The 25,007-nt window shown below is 30.8% G+C and overlaps 1 protein-coding gene across 2 annotated transcripts in view; it reads left to right on the top strand.

The window, feature by feature from the left end:
- Window positions 1-3,409: 3,409 nt before the first annotated feature.
- LOC130452963 (synaptic vesicular amine transporter) overlaps window positions 3,410-25,007 on the top strand; it is a 164,933-nt gene continuing 143,335 nt past the window's right edge. Inside the window, exons 1-2 of one of the 2 annotated variants that reach the window (XM_056792514.1) lie at window positions 18,419-18,555; window positions 18,684-19,428. The gene's annotated coding sequence lies outside the window, so the exon portion shown is untranslated. Of the gene's footprint in view, window positions 3,587-18,418; window positions 18,556-18,683; window positions 19,429-25,007 lie in introns of those variants that run through there. The other variant, XM_056792513.1, reaches the window with a different exon arrangement.

Here is a 25,007-nt window from a genome sequence, read left to right as displayed (position 1 = left end):
TGAGCTCGACTATTTTCATCACGATAAACCACCTTTATTACAAGTAGCTATCAAACCGGTTTTCGAAGATTTATCGAAAGACGAATTATTAATTCGTTATTTAGGAGCAGAGACACAAAACAATAACGAATCTTGAATTCGTTGATTTGGACTTTTGCTCCTAATCATTCTGGCCCCAAGATTGTTGAAATTGTTGAAACTACTTATCAGTTATCATCTTTAATGAAGGTTTTGAAGGTGTTTTAAAAGTGATATCGGTTATGGGATTTCCCATTGGCCGTGAAGCTCATACGTATGCTCAGAAACGTGATGAAAAGCGAATCTCACGTTCTGAGCGGCAGTACGTGATGTCGTTAAACAAGCCAGGATTGACTCAAGAGCTGAACGATCTGCTTTAAAAGAGTTTTAATAGGAAGAGGAAGGAATACTCTAGGGTCCAAGCATCGCCGTTTGAGGGTAAGTTGAGATTTTCATAGTTTTAAATGGACTTTAAACTTTAAACGCGTTTTTTTCAAACTTTCCTCGATCAAAAACGGCTTGACCGAATGACTTGAAATTTATAGGTCACACTCAACACATGTAAACGCATGGAATGAACTGTTATCAATAGTAAATTTCCAAAATTTCGATTTTTTTTAGCAAAAAATAAAAAAACCCATATTTCGCAACTTTTATTTCAAATGTCTACCAAAAGTCTACCAATTTTTTGTATATTCATTTGATAATAGGCAATTCTGTGCATTAACGCTTACAGATTAGAACGCCGGTTTTTTGTTTCAAATCAGCCAATCAGCCGGAATCGTGGAGGAAGTGCGAGCTCATTTTTTTCGAGGCGGGAGTGTTCAGAATGCTGTAACTCAAGTTCAACACAATATTTTCAGCTTAAAATTTATATTTATACTGTCGAAATATATGTTAATAAATAATAATAAACTTAAACCTCTATCTATATACTGGTCGTAGAAAAAAAATCTAAAAATCCCTAAAAACAGGCCGTCACATGGGCCTTAATTTTGTTAGCAAAATGGGAGATGAGGTTGATATCCCATGACAGTTTACGTGTCATTTCATTAGTTATGAAATAATTTTTATATACCACGCCTATGGTAAAACTATATGCAACATCCATCATGGACCAATAAACTTTTTTTTATTGCTCCTTCCTTCAATTTAAATTCAATGATCCTTGTATGCAGCGTTCATTGGCTACAACACTTTCTTTCATTTGAAGAAATACATTGGACAAAGTTCATGAAAACCGAGTGATTGTCAAGATAATTGAATGATACAAAAGGCGGTTTGATATAGTGAAAATTAGTTCAAAAGTAGATTAAAGTACAGGCTTCCATGTAATAAATAAAGTTTTAGAAAGACTTCACACGTTTTTTTTATTTAAAAAAAGTCTATACAGTAGAAAATGATGTGGATAATTTTACAAACCATACAAATATTTTGTTTTATTCAAAACATTCCTTATGGTTATTTCGTTTTCTTTGTTTGAATGTCCAGCCGTTAAATGGATATAATTACGTGAACGCTCTGTAGAATATCTTGGTCACAGTCACAGCTACTACACTGGCGAGCAAAAAATTGAGGTTTCTTTAGAAATTGCGAATAATTTTTTGCGTCAATATTGATAAAGATCAGTAGGCGTTAAAGCAAATTTTTTCTGAGACTTCACAGCTGTCATTCGATGTATTAAAGTACGACTTTGATGAAAAATGTGCCTTTGCGCTACTTGAACATTCACATTTCCTTTGTCTATTTTCCAATTTACTGTTGATTCTTTGTATAAAACCTAACGATTGCAAAGTGTAGTGATTTAACAGGTCCATAATATCTTTAGATCCGATTGTTGTGGCAAGAATTGTTGCGCTGTTACAAGATGGTCGGGGGCAACGTGAAACTGTAAGAATTATTGGTGCTAGTCTTTGTGGTGTGCAAAGTGTGTAGTTCTGGAGACTGGCCTGATGACTAGAAGACCAGGGTCTGAGCGAAAAGAGTTACCACTCAACGAGATGATGAAGTTTGCGGAATAAAACAGCTACTGCGGTTTCACTACGAAATCAGTTGGAAGGAGTGAGAAATGTTAACGTTAGTGAATGGACCGTTAGAAGAAGACTTCATGTTGCTGGACTGTCGTGCAGAAGAATGGCTACAAGTCCCCCATAGCAGCGTCAGCATCGGACTGCAAGATTGACATTGGCCACGTGCGTTGGAATGATGATGACTGGAGCTGTGTGTGGAGAAGACCTTGTGAAAGATATGCTGAAGTTTGCATTGACGAGCGTCTTCCATTTGGCGGTGGGTCAGTTTTGGTTTGGGTGGGAATCACTGCACAAACTCGTACAGAGCTGGTCATCATAGAAAATGGCTCCCTAATCTCTTACAGGTACATTACGGAGATACTAGAAGACCATGTTATGGCTTTCATGATGACTATGGGGGAACGTGTCATTTTTATGCAATATAATGCGGTACCACATACAGCCATAATTGTCAGGGAGTATCTGAATGAGGTAGAAATTAGGCGGTTTGACTGGCCTGCCCGCAGTCCAGACATGAATCCCATAGAACATGTCTGGGACGAGTTGGGACGACTGATCCGCAGACACGCACCAGCACCAAGAACTGCCCAGGAGCTGAGAATATTGCTGTTGCAACTTAATTCAAAGTATGCCGCGTCGACTTCAAGCAGTCAACAATGTAAGAGAAGGGAATACATGTTATTAGAGTCATTTTTTTCATTTTGTTCGTTCCATATCTTCACTAACAACAAAATGTTGAATTTCGCCCCAAGAACATGAAAATTTCAAGGTGACCTCAATTTTTGGTCGCCAGTGTATATCTAGAATAATAGCTGCAAAAACAAACTCAATTCTCAGCAGAAGCTCGGAGATAAGGAAAAACTCTATTATTTATAGAAAGACTTTAGAGTCGGGGTAGATAGTGAACTTTTTTATTCTGTATCCGAAAATTTTTTATTGCATCTGAATTAAACTTATGTATGTTACAATTGATATGATGTTATAATAAAGATTTCGTCTACGTGATCCCTGGAGTAGTAATCTCAAACAATACCTAGTACAACAAAAAACTTAAAATTTATTACACGAATTGAATATTCTAATATGTCATTAATCCAATTCACTATATCCAATTGGATCCTGAAATCGTGGGGTATATGTTGATGTAGTAAAAAGAATAAACATTCGAGCTTGGATAGGATTTGGTATTTGAAGGCAGTGGGTCCAAAGTTTGCTCGATTTAATGAATAAATTTGGTAGACGCCAGGAATTTTCTCAACAAGTGGCTGTGGAAGTGAAAAATGACATGCGTGCGTCAACCAATAGCAGGTATTTGTGTGGGACGGCGGGGATGATATCGTCGACAAAGTCCTGGTGATGCCAGTCAGCGCGTGGTAAGCAAAGCCTTGCGCAATCGCGGCCTTCTACGAAGAGAAAACGTGAGTATCGTCAGAGTCAGAGGCAACGGTCACGACGAGGCGGCCGACGCCTGGCCGCCAGCGATGGGCTTGCAGTAGTGCACCAACACTCCAGCGAAGGGGCTTCTGCTTATATTCCATGTAAGTAAAATACTATTTCTTGCATGGACTTATGTTACAAAGTTTTCGTGAGCGAGTTCATCCTAACCTAAAAGTTTTAAAGATTTTGGCGCGGAATATTTCAAAAAACTTGTAAAGTTAAAATATCAGCAAAATTGAATGTTTGATACTGAATATTATTTAAAGTACTCCATTCCATATGAATCTCAATTTTTATATTTTTATCATTGTGAATGCTGGATACTCTAGGAATAATTGAAAAATAATAATTATTTCAGTTCTAAATTTTCTTGTAAGTATTTAAAGTTTGAAATGACCCTTTTTTCAATGCTATGAAAATATTATATTCCAAAGAAAAGACGTGATTATAACTTTGGTAACCGGTATTGGAAGTTTGATGGAATATATCATTAAAGACTTCAAAATGCACGATGCTAAAAATTTTTGAATTATATTTATCATCACAAAATATATTTTTGTGGATAATATAGGTTACAAAATTGGGTTTCTAAAAAACATTATCGAAATGTTTATAAAAAATCTCAATTCAGTAGTTTTTCTAATTTTCACATTTTGAAGTTGATCATCAAAATTGTCACTGCTAGTATCCCAATCGCAGCTATTAAATGCTATAAATTAGGATTATATTCCATTAGTTTACTTGCAATAATCTACTTCTTCACCAGTTTTTAACACCACCAAATCGAAAAATAACGTACATCGATTCCGACAGCAACTTGAAACCAAATTTCACAGTATTTTTTATTGACCTATTTATACTATACACCAATGCAAAATATTGTTAATATATATTTTTATTTGTTTATGCTTCTAAATGTTCTTGATTTTAGGTCTCCTCTGCTTCAAAATTGGTTCATTTTTTTATAATAATTTAAAAAAAAAACGGTAAATATTGACGTTTCGACTAATTTTGAGTCTTAATCAAAATATATGATATTGACACAGACAATTCGCGTTTTTATATTAATTAATAGATCACCTTCATCATGAATATCAAAATAGGAATAAAATAAAAATAGAAATTTGTTCTAATAAGAAAAAATTTATTTTTCCTCGCTCCTTACATCTCAAATATATAGCAGTAATCAATTAAATTATTTGTAGTTTTATTAGAATTTACAAAATAGAGCTATAAGTTTTACTTATATTTTTTATCATTTATAGGATTTTCGTTCTTATGAATGTGAATCATTTCAAAAAAAAATCTCTTCTTCGTGCCTGCAGCATGAATATCAAAAATTACTTTTATATAACTAGATAATGATTTAAAAAACATAACAGTTAAAATAATTGAAGTAATTCCTATTAATATTTTCCAAAAATTTGAAGAAAAATGCCAAAAAACTGAATGACTTTTCAATAAATGCAAAGAAAACAATATTTAGAAAATTGATAACTTAATATAAAAAACAAAATCCAATTGCTGAAAATATAAATGAAATAAAATGGATCGAAAATTTAACTGATACTGTCATACTCAATGAAGTGAGAGTAATTTTATCTTTAGGTGCCATTTTTGCACAAAATATTTCAAGCGACAAAGAATTACTTGTGACAAATATCTTATGTAATATTGAATGCAACATCAATCATTTAAATAAAGAAACTCAAAATCGAATAAAATACTTGTAATATTATCGATAATTTCAAAAATAAATTGAAAAACAAACAGCAACAGAGCAATATCAAACTTCAGAATATAACTAAAAACCAATAATTCATAAATAAAAATAGAAATCTCAAAATTTTGAAAGCAGATAAATCTAATGAAACTGTTATCATGAGATCAGAAGATTATAATAATAAAATGATGAAATTATTAAACGATAAGATCTCTTACAAAAAATTTAAACAAGACCCTTCGAACGAATATGTATTTATGTCGTTAGATGTGGTTTCTTTATATACAAATATTCGTATTATTATTGTGAAAAATATGTAAGTAAAAGATAGGTCAAATTTGAAGAATATACAGAAATACTTCGAAACGAATTTATAAAAGCTATAAAATTCACACAAAATATTTCAAATATGAAAATAAAATATATAAACAAATTGATGGTTTTGCTATGGGGGCTTCTATTTCAAGTGTTACAGCATAATTAGTAATGGAAGATCTTGAGGAAACTTTCTTAAGCAAACTTGATATAAATATTCTATTCTTTTTTTGATATATGGATGATTGCATTACTGCCGTACCAAAGAATCAAAATGAAAACATAAATAAAAAATTCAATTCTTATAATAAACAACTTCAATTCAAGGTACAGTTAAAAAATGAAAAATACCCTTTTACACTCTTGATATAAGAAAAGAATAAATTAAATGCATATCATTGAGAAACTCAAGATATAACTTCTTACCAGCTTTATTTGAAATGGTGTTAGTTGAAAAATGGATAAAGCACTCCAAGCGTTTAGAATAGGAATATTAATTTTCTTATCAGTCATTTAATTCTTTAAATAAAAATTGAGTCTACTTTTACTACAGTAGGTGGATCTTGTAAAGTACAACTGCTTTTCATCTTGGTCCTCAGGATATTTGAACTTCAATTCATGTCATCCTAGCTCACAAAAAAGATCAGTGATAATACGTTTGGCTGATAGATCTGTCCAACTGTCAGATCCTGAATTAAGATGCTTAACTATTCAAAAAGCAAAAACTGCATTGAAAGAAAATAATTCTCTGGAAAAAATTATAAATATATATAAATACATATTCAAGAAAAGGATAAACAGATACTGCAATCATTTAAAAAACAATACAGAAACAAAATATCAAAACCCAAAACATTTCTCCTTACCATATGTACAAGGACTTTCCCAACAATTGATTATCGATTTATTTAAATAAATATGATCTTAGTATAAGTCATAAACGACATAATACGTTATCCGATTATTTCAGTGAATTAAAATGTAAGACACGAAAACACAAAAGCAGTAATATTATGTATCAAGTGTCTTGTACTAATTGCGACGCTGTCTATATAGGGCAGACATCTCAGTATCTAGAAAATAGACTAAGAGGTCATCAATATGATAAAAAAATAGAACTGCATTGAAAAACCTTGAAATATCAAAAAGACTCAAAAATTTTTGAAAGATTCTTGTAACGGAATCTAATACTCGAAAAAGAGAATTTTTCAAAATGGTTCACATTAATAAGAACAAAAGCTATAAATGATAAAAAGGACCTAAATAATTCAAGTAAAATTTATAGCTCTATTTTGTAAATTCTAATAAAACTACAAATAATTTAATTGATTACTACTGCATATTTGACATGTAGGACTAAGGAAAAATCAATTTTAGAACAAATTTCTATTTTGATTTTATTCTTATTTCTATGTTCATGATGTGGGTGATCTATTGATTAATATAAAAACGCAAATTGTCAGTATCAGTATCCTCTTTTGAAAAAGACTTAAAGAAAAGTAGAAACGTCAATATTTATCTTTCTTTTAAAAAATTATTATAAAAAAATGAACTAATTTTGAAACAGAAAAGACTTAACATCAAGAACATTTAGAAATATAAAACAAATAAAAGTATATATTAACAATATTTTGCATTGGTGTACACTATCAATAAAAAATACTGTGAAATTTGGTTTCAAGTTGACGTCGGAATCGATATACGTTATTTTTTTATCCTTTTTAGAGGTGCAAGGAAACTTTTCAGCTAGAGTGTCTGATTCTATTTCCAAAAATTTGGAGGTGTTAAAAACTGGTAAAGACTTAGAATTATTCGAAGTGTCAATATTTATCTTTCTTTTGAAGAATTACTATTAAAATTAAAATAAATTTGAATTTTATTTAATTATTATTAATGTGACTATAATGAATCATAAATATATTTATATAATTTTACAATTATTATTTTATAAGAACTAATATATAAAGAAGCCTGTAAAACTAATACTTAGTTCATTCAATTTGATATTCGTCTAGTACTCCAGTCAGATTAGTGTAACCAATTTTAACTTTAAATCCTTAGTTTGCTAAATAAATATTCATATTTATACTAATAAGAATCTGATAGTTATTTACGTAATTTGATCTATATGCGTTATAATTTTTAGAATGTTCTGGATTTTTCTTCACATAACTCACATTTGCTTTTTCAGAGGAAGAAATAACTTTGAATCCCGTCAATCTTATTCCAATTTGTGACGAAAAAATTTTTTTACACTTTCATCTTTGAATTTTATTTTTTAATTGAAGTCAAAACTTGTATTCTAACAATAAAATTTGACAATACGTCTGTTTTGTAATCGTAATTTATAATTATTATTTTTTCAGTAATACTTCTCGTATCTATAAGTTATTTGTTCTATACAAGTAGCATTCATTTTTTACAAAACTTACGTTCTTAATTTTTACTATGAGTCCCTTCCCATTTCAGTCATTGTTAGTTAAAATATTCGCAATTGAATAATTAACATTCAATTCCGTTTAATATCAACAAAATAGTCAAAAAACACTGAAATAAAATAAAGAAACGCAAAAATAATTATTAACATCTACTGTTGAGCTAGGTCGCCAGTTATATTTTCGACCAAAAACTTATTAAACTTAAAATTACAATATTTCTACAAAGTTGAATGAACAGAATTAATTTCGTAAGCGAATTAACTACAATTTATTAATTTATTATTTACCTCAATCCTATTTATAATAAAATGAATGTTGACATTTTTTCATTGCAGACGAATTTTTTGTGGCATTATATTAACTAAACTTTGGCTTTATACTGGAATAAACGAATCCCATATGAATTTTTCTAAGTAAAATCGTTGCATTGATTGTGTTTTGCAAGAGTTTATATCATGATATAAGAAATATCGAAATTTGTGGAAACCGCGTTGATTTGGAAAATTATATGGTTATTTTGAGACACAAGATCACATCCGATATCGATGGTAGTAAATTTCATTAAGCCCAAAATACTGATAAAAATACTAATTAAAATTGTTGAAAATTACAAGACTTGAAATGGAAAATATAATAAAACCAAGATCTTATTTGAGCGAAGGAATGTCTCAACTTTGTTATAATTAGCAGTTTATAACATACAAAAAAATAAAACAAACTTTTCACTGTCAAAAATATTTCATTTCCTGCTTTTCACCTTTCTAGATAACCTGTGCAGCTTGTGGTGCTTGTTATTAACTCTGAAGGAGTTTTTGTTTCCCTAATAGTTGCAGTATCCAATCAATTTCCACATGCTTGAATCTAAACTGAAAAAATAGATGTGCTATAAGTAAATAGCATCACCTAATCTATCTAACCTTGAAAATTATCACCTCAACTATACTGTTTGATATAAAAACGTACAAATTTCGAAATTACTTGATAGTGAATATGCTTTTCTTCGGGTTTCTGTTAGCACTACTCATAAGCCTAACCTAACCTAACCCCATTTTCGAGAGTGGAACATTTTTCACCCAAAATAACCCCAGAAATCGAAAGATCGGCAAATTTAAGTTTATTCGTTAGATCAATAGTTTTTGAGTTTTCGCAATTGAAAAGTACGATTTTTCGTCAAAAAAAAAACGCATTTTTCAATAGTTTTTTACGTATAACTCTGTAATGATGCATTTTATCGAAAAAACTGCGATGAACAAAAATGAAGCTCATAAAAAAACAAAGAAATTAAGCTATATTTTAAGATCTTGAAGTTCTACTTAAAGCAAGTTATAAATACTTTAATAGCTTTTGTTTTAAGTAATTAAGCATTTAACCTTAAATAACGGGAAAAGGGTACATTTTTCAACAAAAAGTGATGGAATACTTTTAAACACATTCAAAAGGCCTTTTAAATGACTATTGATAAAAGTCGTTTCGACTGGAATTTCAGTGAGATATGATGTAAAATAGTTAAAGATAAAAAAAATTGCTCTAAAACTAATACCACTTCATTGAAAATCAAAATTAAACTTATTTCTCATACCAAATACTTTATTTGGATGTTATTCACGGCATCTGAAAGTTTGGTTGATTAGAAATGCATAATTTGGAATAAAATGAGCATTAAATAATACTTTTTTTTTATTTTTCCAAAAAATTTTCTCCATAACTATATGAGATACAAAAACAAATAAACAATGAAAGTGAAGCATTTTTTATGACGATTATTTTTTTTATTTTTCTTGTAACATAAAAATTGACGGAGTTATAACGAAATTAATCTGTCTATATAGTACGAGGATTGCTCATCCACAGCCCTTTGACCCTTTATTATTAAAATGTGGGAGGACTCAAGCTTGTAGCCCTGAAAATTACCTCTAAAATGTTTTTTTGTAGAATGTGATAGTTTCAAAATTGATGGAGTCACATAAAAAATAAAATTTTTTTTTGTGAATTATAGGATATGAAACAGTTTTTGGCGCACGGATTTTATCTATTGATGCTAAGTGGCCTGTAGGTATAGACAATTAAAAATTGAATCAAGTAGAGGCAAGAAACTTTAATACCAAAAAGAATACAAAATCTAAAAGTTGGCAGTTATTAGCTTTATTTTTATTTCATTCTCTTCAAGTTTTTAAGGGTTGAATTTAAAAAAATCCATAACCAAATAAATTTTATTAAAATGCTATGAATTTTTTACAGTAAAAATGAGATTGCAATGTTTTAAATCGTTAAAAGATTTTTTCCTATATTATTTTCATCAGAAGGGTAGTTTTTAAAGATTTTTAAGGGTTGATACTTCAAAATATATAAATCATCAGACAATATGTTATTTATAGTGCAAAACGAAAAACATTTAAATTGAAAAAAGTAGGAAAAACTATAATATTGATATTTTTTGATAAGGGTTGGTTTTCACTCCTTAAAAACAATTTGCACACCTTGCGACCATGTAGATCTTGAAATGGAGGTTAAGATGAGGTTAATTCTAAATTTTCAGGAAAATCAGATCTGCATTAAAGAATTCGGAGGTTTGACACCATTTTGAGCTTTAATGCCTGCACTATTAGTCCTACTGTAAAAAATATTCCTGGTTTGTTTGTATCCGGTTAAAGAGAATTACTTTCGATCTATTTCGCTGTTATGTTACCGTTAAAGTATATATTGCAGTTATTTCATTGAATACCCAGTTATTCCATGAAATAACTGATTGTGTCCGAGTCACAGTTAAAGTGTAAAATCAACAATTTATCTAAAATGAAATAACTAGGTATTCTATAAATAAATGAATGATAGACAATAAGAATGAAAAAGAAGCAATTCATCTAATTTATGCAGTATATAAATTGTATTGATGGAATCGTACCATAAAATCATTTGTTACAACAAGGATTACCAAAATGACACTGGGAATTACAAAGAACATTATTTCTAGAACAAAAAATTTTTTATTATTTAATTTAAATCCTAAACCAGTACCTAAACTTTGAACTGTAACAACCGACCGGAGCGATATTTCTACATCCAGTACTTCTTTGATTTTAATTAATTGAACTGGGATTGGGAATTCATCGTTTTATGCGGCTGTTTTTGTGCCCAATTGGAAAAATCCTTCTTCGGTTATTTTCATGATGTCAGCTAAAATAGATTTGGCATCATCTTATCCTCTATCAACTTCAGACACTGGAATACTGGAATTTCATATTTTTCGCTTGAATTTCTAAACATTTTTTAGACTTTTCTCATTCTAATTTGCAGAGTTTTGCTCAACTTCATCGTACTTTCGATTTAAAACTGTTTGTTCAACTACTTTTTCATTATCAGTTTGAGAAGAAACCATCATTGCGCAGTCAATATATTTTGCAATTGATCTTTGTCGATCAACGAAATAAGTTCCTTCTTTGAAATGGCAGTTGTTGACGGTCGAACTCTAGCTGCGCAATCAAACATAGCCTTAATAACAGAATGTTGTTTTATGCTTTGGTATTTTTGCCTTCCTTCAAAAATTATTTTTATTTGAATTCGAAATTAATATCTAATATATTACACACTTTAACGGATACGATCAGTTATTTCTCATATCAAGAATTTTATTCGACAATATGTTAAAAAACTTTTCTTTATCATTGATATTTTTTAAGTTTATTCTTCATACAGCTTTAACTTTCGACTACGAAATACAAGTTACCCTTGAATAACATTTCTGTGTCACTTTAAACAATATTTTGGAATACCTTCATGAGAATTATGTACAACCTTTATAGAAGACGTGTATTTGGAATATTTCTTTGATATCTTCCATTCAAACTCAATTGAATTGTAGCATTGTTACTATGCAATATTATGAGGAGTGTGCAATCATGTCTTATTCACTATAGAGGGAATTTAATGATACACTTTTAACTTGTTTCAATTTAACCATTTACTTTTACTAAAATCCCCGTAATATTTCCAAAGAAATCAACATCGCGCAATCAGTGCGTCAATATTTACAAAACAGTAGATAGAAACTCATAAACGTACTTTGAATATGAAAAAATTGATTTCGTAGTAGTGAATTTTGTTACATGAAATATTTTACATCCAGTTGAATAAAATTTTTATTCCACGCGACATCATTTGTAGCTGTTATTGAAAATATCACTTAATAATATTACATTCTTAATGAGCTGGTATTTCTTTTAAGATAACTACCAGTTCCTCAACTGTATTCGACGAAAAATTTAATTCTCATATGTGGTTTTTGGTGTAATTTCACAGATTGCAAAACGTAGCAAAGATTTTACATCTGAAATTTCAAATTTTACATTATCATGAAGATAAAACGCGTTATTTTCTAAATAGTTTCATAAACACTGACAAAATACTATCCATCCTCAAATTCTGAGTGGTGATAGTTCTTCCAATGATATCAGGAACTGATAGAAACTTCTGATTGTGTTGTAGTTAGTGAAAAAGTGAGAAAAATGTAACAATAATATTGAATAGTTTAAAAGCATGTTGATATTTTCTATAAATTCATCACCTTTATCTTCTTGTTTTCTCAAGTGAAGAGAAAACTGACATCGTCTCTTTTTTGCTCCCAGCTACTACTACTATTAACTATTATTTTTTCATTGTTTTCTTGTCAATTGATGATTAGGTTGACAGAAAAATCCAGAATCCGAAATCATATCATCTTGTTCTTAAACAAAATTTATAGAATGCACATTTTGGCGGCCCCAATGAACCACTCCACATTTGATGTCATTTTAGAAATTGGCTTTCACACGGTTATATTACACTGGTCGACAGAATTTTTTTTTGTAGTAACACAAGAAAGAATAGAATATTGTGAAAAAAAGGACCTAGACAAATAAGAAAATATGAAAAAAAATAATTGTAACACTCAAGGTTTTTATGTGACATTTATAGAACCATAACTATTGGTAAAATATTTAATAATTATCAATAAAATAATTTCACGTTTTTTAAATCGTATATATAGACAATATTCATAGTCTACATCTTATAAACATACCTCACATCTCTTAAAAGCAAAAATCTATTAATAAAAATCACTTTAAATATCAATTAGCTCTACGTTCGCTCTTCTTTTATGAGGGGTTGCACTTTCTCTTTTTAAAAATCAACAGTAATTAACCATCATGGTGAAATCCCATCGTCCTTGTTACCGAATTTTCATTATTCTAATATCTTGGTGGAACATTTCATCACTGACAGCTCCCAAATTTTCGGAAAAAAAATATCAGAAGGGAATGGAGGAAATGAATTTTAAAGTGACATTCGAGCACCAAGGGAATTGTAGAAGTTCTTAAACTTCCCCTTACTACACTAACATATGCCTTCCATGCTCTAAATTCCTGCCAGGTGAACTTTTTTGCAAAATTGTCATCATCCAGCAATTTTCATATTTGTGGCACAATAAAAATACCTTCCTTTTAATTTGGCATCACTCAAATGGGGAAAGATTTTAAGTTATTTGATTTCATCACCCTCTTTATTCATAGCCTTTTCAAAGATTTTCATGAATCCAAGTTTAATGTGAAAGGGGTGGCAGAAGGACATTTTTGGTGTATAAACTCAATTATTTTGAAATCCCGGTTGAAACTCACTTCTTGCTCGTCAGTTTTTTTTACATAGTGTTGATCTACTGCCCGTCTGTCCTATAGACAAAAAAAACAGCGAAGTCTCAATAAAATTCCAATCATCTTAAGGTCCCCATATATCTACCACTCATATTTGTTGTAAATAATTTTGTCTAAAAGCAAACGAATACTTTCATAAGTTTCTTTCATCTAACACTGCTTTTAAACTGTATTTAGATGAGTCAATAAATAGACGCCACTAACTGGGATTATGCGCAATATCAAGTTCCTTCATTAAACCACCAATATCCGTACACGCTCACAACGAATTTTCCATCCTGTAGAATGCAGAAAATGTAGAATTTATATTTCTAAAAGAACTAAGTTTTTGTATCTTTGGCTAACAAGTTCCATTCCTTAAGACGGGAAGCAAGAATTTCAGACTGTTGCTTTGATAACCCCGAATCAAGTGCTAAATCATTCAACTCACTTTTAAACAACAAATCAAACTCCGGAACTGGTACTTGGAGTAAAAATGGGGTCGGTGCATTGCTCTTCGGAGCTTCCTGATGATACGTTGTCTCTAGTATCTTCTAAAACAATATGTTGCGAATCTAAAGGCGCAATCTGTACTGGTAAATCTTCGTTATGGGAAACAGGTTGTAAAGCAGACAGAAAATTTGGATAATTGATCTTGTACTTTCCTTTCTTAGAATAACCTTCAGTCTTTGTTAGACAAAAATAGCATTCGTCAAAATGGTTAGTAGGTTTCCGCAATAACATTGGAATTACAAAAAGCATCTTCCCATTCATTCACTGTACCAATGACACGCTACAACTAACATAGCACGCGTGGGGGCTCACTACTTGCCTTGGTCTCCAATTAAAGTTCCAAAATATTTGAAATAGGCTTTTTTCAAATTTTCGTAAAATGACCTGCGATTTCACCATAAATTCTCCACAAATATAGTAAAATTTGTGAGAAGTTTTGCAACTGCGGCGCGTTTTCTCGATATTTTCGTCTTTATAATCACTTTTTGGACTATGAACGGAGAACCACTTACTATGAAACTCAACAGAATATTATTTTTCATGTTTATTTTACAGTTCAGGTATTTTTTTAGGTCATAAAATTCACCGATATCAACCGCCCTTTTATAAAATTACCGACATGCTAATGTTAACAGGGATTATTAACTCGTCATTAGACAGGTGGTGTATGACAAACCCCAGCGCTTGAAAAATGCAGGAAAAATATTCAAATTGACCGCCAAACGACGCTAGCGCCTCAGTACCTTCAAACTAAAAGTATTCCTCTACACGTGGTTATTGAAAACATAGTTCCAGCATAGACACAGTGCGAATAGGACCTGTCTAAACTTAAAACTTTTTTTGAGGAGATTTGTTTTTGTTTTCGTGAAATCGTTTCTACAGTTATGAACTATGGTTATTATTTGGGAATTATCGCTTGTATTAGCTCGTGTATTGATGGGAGATTACGAAGAAGAGCACAGACGTCTCCAAAGACTTTATTGATGAGGATAATTCCGAAGAAGACAACTAAATTGACAATGTTAGCGTGTGTAGTGATTACCCTGACTTAGAAGTGCAGACGGTCGACGGCCAACAAAATGTCGTAGACCCGGTTGAAATCCATAATTTTTATGGAAAAACTGGAATGACATGGTGTAAGGAATATAACGTAAGAACCAGGTCCGAAAATATTATGACCCACCTGCCAGAAGAATTTTTTTAAAAACTAGGTATGGAATTAATTAAAGACCACCAGAGACAAAGGCTGTCTAACCCCAAGCTTGCTCTCGATTTACACGGCAATATAAGAAAAATTTTGGGTGAAAATCCGAAGCCATCTACCAAAAAGACTAGGCCAGATTAACAGGGAAGATGCTCTGAATGCCCACGTTCAAATGACATCTATTGCAAAAATTGTACTAATTGAATACACAATAACTTTTTTGTTACTAGCAAGAATTATATTCGGCTTTTTTGTTTGGAAGCCTGTAGTTTTAATCATAACACTCTGTGTCGATTTGTTCAGCAAATAAATAAGAAGCATCTCATTTTTCACTCTAAAAGAATCCACTTTCTTGCAATAGCGAATAAAAACAAAAAATGATATTTTAATACAAAGATTCTGATATTACCCACTAAGAAGGCAATGATATCAAGAAAGCATCGCTAATCGGATCAATTTGGGGTTTGCTACACCCCACGTATCACAACTCGTAACTATTTTTGACCTGTCTAATGCCGGGTTAAGTTATTGAAAAGTGGTACGTGCTAGGGCTTAACAAATATTTTTTCTATCATTGGACGGGTATTTCCATTTCAAAAATGTGTTACAAAAATCTTGTCGGCAAGTGTAGCGTCACCTGTATGTGGGTTTGTTTGCTAAAGAACTTATTTGCAATTCTTTTTCATGGTTTATTACTTTTAATATATCATAACACTTTGACTACGTCCGTTAACTGAACGGGCTAAGTCGTCAACCTCCAGAATTCGCCATTCGTGGGTTCAAATCCCATTAAAGCTGTAAAAAAAATTTCGGCAGATTTTTTTTTCCAGTAATTATAACTGCAAAGTTTATAACTATCGTCTCTCTGTTGGAAATTCACTATACTTCCTGCATCAGTATTATTTTAGTATCCAACATTGAATTTTCTTATGTTTTTTGGGAAGAGTTTTACATCACTGCATCCTCAGTTGGAAATTTTCAATAGTAATGACTAGAACTTGAAAAAAAAATCTATTTTTGATAATGAACGAGCTGAAAAGTGAAAAACTGGAAAGCGAAAAATAAATAGTTAATTTTTATAATAATATTACTAGTATTTCTTATTCATCTTTAATTTAAGCTTATTTCAAAGAATATTTTCAACTTTTGAGTTTGATGTGCTTCAAAAGCATTTTTTTAATTTAATTTAAGTATATTGTTTTCTCGCTTTTTAATTTTGCATGCTATGAAAGCGTGTTGTCTGCTTTTTCAAATCTTATTAATTTTCCACTTTTGTAAAACTCTTCAAAAACATAAGTAATATTGATGCAGATAGTATAGTAAAACTCCAATAGAGGGCAGACAGTTGTAAAATTTGTTTCGATGTAAAGAGAAACTTTCTCCTAGATTCTAGTGAATTTTTGTTGTTAATTTTATATGAACCTGATTAAACATCAAAAACAAGAATTTTTATCTGAAAAATTAATTATTGTTCGTAAAATAATTTAGGATCAACTTTACGGCTTTAATTTTATTTTAATTTTATTGGAAAAAGAAGAAACATTGAAATTGTAGAAAACTTCGTAATTTCACTATACAGTATATAAGCATGTGCCAATATGAATCATTTACCCAGTATACATGTGTATTACGTAATTTGTATCTTCAATTCATTAGCATGAGATAACTTGATCAATGAAAGTTTTTACAAAATTTCCCCAAAGACATCTCTATGTTTACATTTCAATCATCCGAAAAAAGGAATTATTCAGCATATTTGCGTGTGGGTATGTACAAATAATTTTCAAGCATCCTCCAATTGAAAAAACAAGTCTTCTATTGTCTCTTTGTTTGTATTCACTTTTTAATTGTTCTCATTTCACATTTTTCCTCTCAACAGTACGTGTTATAGGTATTCTTTGAATTCAAATACCAATAGATATTTATCATTCTTTGTTGTAATATAAAACACATTGTGTAATTTCAATGTTAATTCTAAATATTATAAAATATGTTATTAATTTGAATGCGACTCTGTGACATATTTTATTTAGGTACTAGTCTTGATAATAGAAATAAATAAGTTCCCAAAACTTAGAAAATAATAAGGTTATATATGCATACAAAGAGATATGGTCTGGTGTACATCTGAGGCATTTTCTCGCAGTTGAATAGTTGAGTTCATTGCTTTTTCTTTATCGGGCTGATTACCATCAAACATTAGGGCCTAGACCCAATCAAAGCTGCTAATGTCTTCTGTTTTGTGTTGTGCTTGTTTAATGCATGGTTTTGTAATTGGAATATTTCAATTGATCAATATTTCTATCAACAACACTTTGATTATTGAGTTTTGAATCCTATGAATTTAAAAATTTTTACATGAATTTATACATATCTCAATTAATTATTTTCCAGACGATGAATGCATAAGTTTTCGAAAGCTAGGCAAATATATTGGTGTTTCATTGCCACGTTCTTAAATGTTCTTGATTTTAGGTCTCTTCTGTTTTAGAGCTAGTTTTTTTTTGATAATTTATAAGAGAAAGATAAATTTTGACGCTTCGACTTTTTTTAAGTCTTTATCAAAATATGATATTGACACTGACAATTTGCGGTTTCTTATTGGGAACGTGACAATGAAACACCAAAGTGCTTCAATATATTTTCCGAGCTTTCGAATACTTTTATATTCATCGTCTGGGACTGAAATTATGATTACATATAATATAAGAAATATGTATAAATGTATAAAAATAATAAAACATTCACTTACAATAATTAATTAGGATTTTTGGTGGTTGTGAATTGTATTAATTCTTGTAAGAATGTTAAATTCATAGGTTTCACAATTCAATATTCAAATTGACGTTAGAAATATTGATTAATTGAAATATTAATTCTGGTTACTAAAGGAATTTTTATTAATTTTTAATTGGTTAGATAATGAATCACGTCGAATTTTTATAGGTTAGAAAAGAATAAGTTGTAGTGAATGATTTTGATATTGATTAGTTAATTTATGGATAACATTAAATTTCAATAGACAGCCTAAGTCTCGACGTCACAGAGACGTGTGGAGCTTATAGCGACTCCAAACAATTTCGTTGATAATGGTAAATGCCCATAAACAATTTTTCATTTAGTGTTTTCATGGTTTATGTGATAAAATAAGACTTTTCAGTTGAATATATTGTTGAAGGAACATACTATTTAATTTTTATTAGTTTTTCACCAGGTGAGTTAATTTAACATATTAATTCTGCGTTAAAACTTGTTAAGGTTATGTCTATTTTATTTTTGTTATTAATCTCTGTCATCTACTAATAGTCATGAGTTTTCGAGTATAAATAAATTAATTTTTAGGTTTTTAAGATCTAGGACTGCTTCAGAATGGGCATGTGCTTTGTTCCAGACTGTGAACATTATAGTTCAAAGCATCCATGTAAGCTTTTTCGGTTTCCAAAATACAAGACCGAGAGAAATAGATGGATTTCGCTCATAAGATCAAAGAATTATAACATTCACTCTTCAAAGATTTATGTTTTAAATTTTTTTATTTGCAGAAGAAAATATAGAAATCCAAGTGAATTTGTAAAAGTGTGCGATTGTCACTTTTTAAATAAAGAAAAAAGAATGGGCCAACTTTATTTAATTTCAATATTCAGAAGAAGTTTAATATAAAATCACCAGAAAAAAGATATGCATTTTGTTGCAGAAAGTCCATTAGTCTAATAAACCACTTTTTTTAGAAAGCGAACTGTAAAAAACCTACTACCAAGTCCTTCAAGTGAGACACTACTAGGACCTTCAACTAAACTACTGCCAGGGTCTTCAAAACGAGATCATGAAGTGACTCAGATTAAACTTGATGCTTCACTCCTGAGTCCATCATCTTCATTTCAAGATACTGAAAATTACTTTTTGAGGCAGCAGGTGGTTGATTGATGATGATCACAAATTTCAATTATCTTTCAACTGGGTGTGGCCCTCACAAACTTGCAATATCCCCCAATTAAAGAAGTTGAGGAGTATTATTTGTAGGATCTATACTGTAGGTTATGCTGTTTAATGTGAACTGAATTGATTAACCGTACGGATTTGAACCAAAGTAAGACATATTATAATTTTGAGTTTTAAATATTATTTATTGTAGCAATATATTTTCTTCTTCGACTTTTTTTGTAAAAAGTTTAGAAATTTTTATTTAAAAAATGTATATTTAGATTTTACTTAATTTATAAATGACTTGATGTAATACAATTATTGTTAAAAGTAATAATAATACTGATTTTCTAATTTAATAAAAGCCTGTGAATCCAACCACAATTTTCAAATACAATTTGTTTAAAAAATCTTTATTGACAAAATGGCATTGTATATTTATATTAAAAAACATAATTTCCAGAACAAAAATTTGTGTAGAGTGGTTTTTCAGTATAAAATTAAGAGTAAAGATTTTTCCAACTGTAAACTCTATCTGCTAACACTGTAGAATAATCTAAAATCACATTGAAAAACATGTAAAAATTTTTTATTTAATTGTCCAACAACTTTGGTAAGTATTATTGTATATAGAAATTTCTATAAATTTCTATATAGAAATATATATAGAACTGTTTCCTTCAAGGTATAAATACATAAGTAACATTTTTTCTTTTTCAAAATATGTAAAGCTCCTTGAATTTGGCGATAATTGTTACTTGTACTTAAGATCACCCTCATCGTCATAAAAAACTATATATTTATTAAAATTCCTCAATTTTTCGGACAACTTATCATTTCTGAAAGAATATGGGCATTTCACTTCTACAATGGTTTCTTCTTCATTAATTATTCCATCAGGGCTAGCACCAAGAAGTCCTGAATTTGTAAGTCATACTCCAGTTGGCTAAACATTTAAATTATAAATCTGCCTCAAATTATCTAGAGCATCTTTTTCATGTGTTCTATCCCACTGGATTGCTTTGATACCAACCAAATTGTATTCACCTGGAAAAATTATGAATTGATTATAATAAAAAATGTAGGTCAAATTGAACTAAAGTAAGGAAATGCTACATAAAATACCATTTTTGAAAAGACTACTTTTTGAAAAATCAATCTTACAGACTCAATAAGCAAATTATTGATAATATCTATGACTAAACTATGTAATAAATTTATGATTTATTACTCACCTAAGAGTGTATTGAATAAACTCACTGAGAATCTGTTTCTCCTGCATGCTGCAATAATAGCACCGAAGTTGCTAGCAGTTAATCTAAATTTTCTTGCAAGGTACTATTTTTCATTTGACACCTGGCCAGTAGGGGTGACAGATATTTCCTTTAATAGCTGATCATCAACAGCGCATTTTTCTTTCAACAGTCAGTTTATCTGTGGCCTCCAAAAAGTCCTTGGAAGAAATTATTTCTTCAATTACCGGAAATCCATTTTCCAGCAAATTTGCTGCAGATTTCACTGGCCCAACCTTTGGTTCCATGCCCACTCTTTATCTGTTACAGATATATTGTATTGCCCAAAAAGTGGACAAGTGCAGGTGGCTTCTTTAATGTCACAATTCTGTTCCTACACTAAAATAAAATTATAACCGGATTAAGTACATATTACATTAACAAAGGCATATATACCTACCTATAGATACCTTGTAGCTTTTTTCTTTCATACTAGCAAATATCTCCCCTCTGATTACCTGCAAATCAGAGTCAAAGTCCATTTTCTTCACATGACTGGACTCTAAGGCGTTTTCACCCCTTTTTATAATTTTGTTGTGTCATCTATAAAAGCATTGATGCTGGAAAGTTTTAGGACATGTTTAAAAACCATTATTTTCTTAACAACAAAAGGATCTGCAAAAAAAAACAAACAAAAAGTTACTGCAAAAATAAAATAGACATAACTTCAACAAGTATTAAAGCAGAATTAATATGTTAAATTAACTCACCTGGTGAAAAACTAATAAAAACATCTTAAATAGTACGTTCCTTCAACAAAATATTCAACTGAAAAGTCTTATTTTATCACATAAACCACGAAAACACTAAATGAAAAATTGCTTATGGGCATTTACCATTATCAACGAAACTGTTTGGAGTCGGTATAAGCTCCGCCCTTCTCTATGACGTCAGACTTAGGCTGTCTATAGCCTAAATCGTTATGAATATAGCTGAATATTTATTGGTTAGAATATAATTGACAATAAATTTTATAGGTTAAGTCGTTATAAGTGAAGTTGAACTTTATAGGTTACGTGAGGTTATGTAGAAGGACCATTGATTAAAAGTATTCATAAGTGAGATTATTCAAATGATAGATAAGTAGGTGAATTTTCTAGATATAAATAGTATTTCATCATTATTTCAATCAATGAATCGTGGAAAATAAAAATGTCAAAATCCAATGACAATTAACATAACCTAAAATGTGAATTGGACTTTTTCTATCTTCAACCAGCTATCTGAAAAGTGACAGATTTGTTAAAGAATAAGGCATTAATTTTTAATTTCAAATGAAATAATTAAAACGAATTTGTTGGAAAGAAGTTAAGTTCAATGCACAAAATGTAAATAAGGATGATACATATGTTAAATACAGAATTTAGTGTGTAAATTTATAGTTAAACTGGATATGGGGATTGGTTATGTGACTGTATTTGTGAAATTTGTGATTTTGTAAATATCGATGGTTCACTTGACATATGAGAAAGTTAGTATAGGGAAATTTATAGAAAACTAGAAGTGTTGCTAAAGATATTGGTTGGTATATAGACAGTAACGTGGATGTTGCAATAGCTGCAGGAATTGGTGGTGTTTAGTTGCTATGTAACATCACTAGATTCGTATAATATATCTCTGTAGAAAAAAATTTGCTTCCACTTCCACTAAAAAATGTCTAATAGGAGGAGATTTCAATGTTAATAGTGCTGCCTGGGGACCTTCTTAAAGTGATAAGAGGGAAGAAATGTTATTCCAATGGACTACCGAACTGGAACTCATTGTCCTTGATAACGAAAATACTGCATGAAGCTGCTTCATATATTGATTTAACTCTGACAGCCACAAATCGCAAAAATGTGCTGAACTGAAGAGTGTCAGAGGAAGAGAATGTATCTAATCACAACTTCAGAGTGTCAGAAGAAGAGAATTTATCTAATCACAACTTTATAAAATAATCAATAAAACTAAAACAAATATTGCACAGATAGGATGAAAGTGGAACAACCATTGAATTTCATAGAAAAATGAAGGGAAACTATATGGTTTAAGTATTAATGATTTAACAGCAAAAACCTTTATTAAAATTGTCAGTAATACATGCGGTGAAGCTTTTAAATATAAATTTGCACCAATAGGACGTCGGTGTACTGGTGGAATACCCATATTGCCGAAGCCATAGAGAAGTGTCTGATGGCAAATTGGACTATTAGCCGCATAAATAGAAGAAGAACAGCAAGGAATAAAGAACTGATGAAAAGTGGATACAAATAAAAGAGGAATTTACTTAATATAAAATACAAAAACAAAATTAGAAGGAGGCTCTAGAATACGTTGTGGCAGATATTTGGGGAAGACGATATATAATAGAAACTTTCCATTTGAAACCAACGAAGTCAATACCATAGGAAACTGTAATGAGAGAGGCTGCCAAGTTTTTCCCACAACATCCAACTATACGAGGATGTATTAGTTAGCCTAGATCCGGTTCCATGCATAAACAAAATATTGCGTTACCATAGCAACGAACAATAACTTATTAGAAGTGTCAGTGTAAAGTTTAACGTCAAAGAAGTGAACGAGAGTTACGCAATAAATTAAAAGAAAAAATATGTCCACCGAAATTGTGAAAATCGAAAAATTGGGGAGGCCAGTTTCTGTGTCAGCCTCTGAAAATTTCGATGCAGTTCATGACATGATTTTATCAGACCGTCGAATTGGGCTAAAAATGATATCTGAAGCACTAAATATTTCATACGAACCGAACCGAATTGTTACTATGTATGAGACTTGAGTACATTTCTTCGATTCAGAAACAAAGCAACAATCGATGGAATGGCGACACTCTGGTTCACCAAGACCTAAGAAGTTTCGTGTCCAAAAATCTGCTGCATGATTACCATGGAGTAATCATGATTGATTTTTTGGATAAGGGTAGAACAATAACTGGAGATTATGATTCGACATTACTGACCATTCTACAAGAAAAAATTAAAGAAAAAAGATGCGGAAAGCGATCCAAATATCTTTTGTTTTTACAGGACAACGCTTCTGCACACAATTCTCATGTTGCTATGCAAAAATTCGTGATTTACTAGAACACCCACTTATTCACCAGATTTGGCTCCGTCCGACTATCATCTCTTTCCTCAATTGAAAAAAAGTTTAAAAGGTCGTAAATGTTCTTGCAATGAGAAGGTAATAAAAGCTGTGGAGGTCTGGTTTGCAGAGCAAAAAAAAAACATTTTTTTAAAGGTCTAGAGACGTTGCAGGTTCGCTGTAATAAATGTATCCAATCAATAGGATAATATGTTGAATAATATATAATAATAATAAAATATTTTGACATTGAAATTTTGTTTGGTTTTTTAGCCTAGGATCAGACATGATCTCCGCAGGAATAATTCAGTTTGTTGGGAAAACCACACTCGAAGTATATCTAGTAGTAATGATAGAGACAGATACAAGTAGAAGAGTTTCCGAACCTTAAAAAAAAGGCAGACTAGTGCTTCTAGAAAAAAGAAAAGAGGATATACAGAAAAAGTTTCTGGAGCAACTTCTGAAAAGCATATAGTGCGAAGGTAGTGGAGGTGGTCAAAACAGCAAAAAATTTCGCGTGGAAAAAGAGAAAGAAAACTATGTCTACTAAGCATACTGGACATCAAGAGTGCGCTCAAATATGCACTCTGGCAGGGCGTTATGGACGCTCATTTTGTACGAAAAATGCCCTATTATCTTATTCGGATGCTGTCAAACTATTTATCAGATAGAAAGCTTATAATTGGAGATCAACAGATTATGGATGTTACGTGTGGGTTTCCTCAGGGATCCGTGCTTACTAAACGATTAAAACTCCTTTATTGATTATAATACTTCCCACAATTTTGTAATTAGTTATTTATACCTAGATGCCAATTTTCGAAACATGGAACTACACAGAGCAGGCTTACTTTGGCATATCTTGCATCTTGGATTCGCCTCTGTGCAGCGCAAAAAATAGGACTTTCGTTTATAATTATCTGGTCGTGGTATGTGTTCCAGGTAATGTTAAGTGTCAAGCTGTACATTAGGGGGCCACCGATGATCTGTTGCTCTGTCATGAACTGTTGTAAACTTTACTAAATGACGAGCATCTTTGAGATTGTGATCAATTTCTAAAAAGATTTTATTAATTATTCTCTGAAAGTTATAAACTGCAACTTGTTATTATTAGTTAGTCCCTTGGAAATGAAATAGCTACTTCAAACTGATATGTCCAAAAAGGGAAAAATTACGTTCTTGTACCAGAATATCGTTTTTCGAGGAGACGAATAATATGAAATCATTTGGTCGGATCCATCTATTCCTGACATAAATTTGTTATATTCAACAACTTTAATGGGCTTGGTTTTTGCTTGACCATATCGATTTTGATTATCTAATAATGCTGGGTGATGACTCGTTGTGAGAACAATGAATATAATGCATCACAACA

Source organism: Diorhabda sublineata, chromosome 2 (assembly GCF_026230105.1).
Source record: "Diorhabda sublineata isolate icDioSubl1.1 chromosome 2, icDioSubl1.1, whole genome shotgun sequence".
In the NCBI taxonomy this organism is placed as follows: Eukaryota; Metazoa; Arthropoda; class Insecta; order Coleoptera; family Chrysomelidae; genus Diorhabda; species Diorhabda sublineata.
Note: the sequence above shows the minus strand (reverse complement) of the source record. Positions and strands in the feature narration are given on the sequence as shown.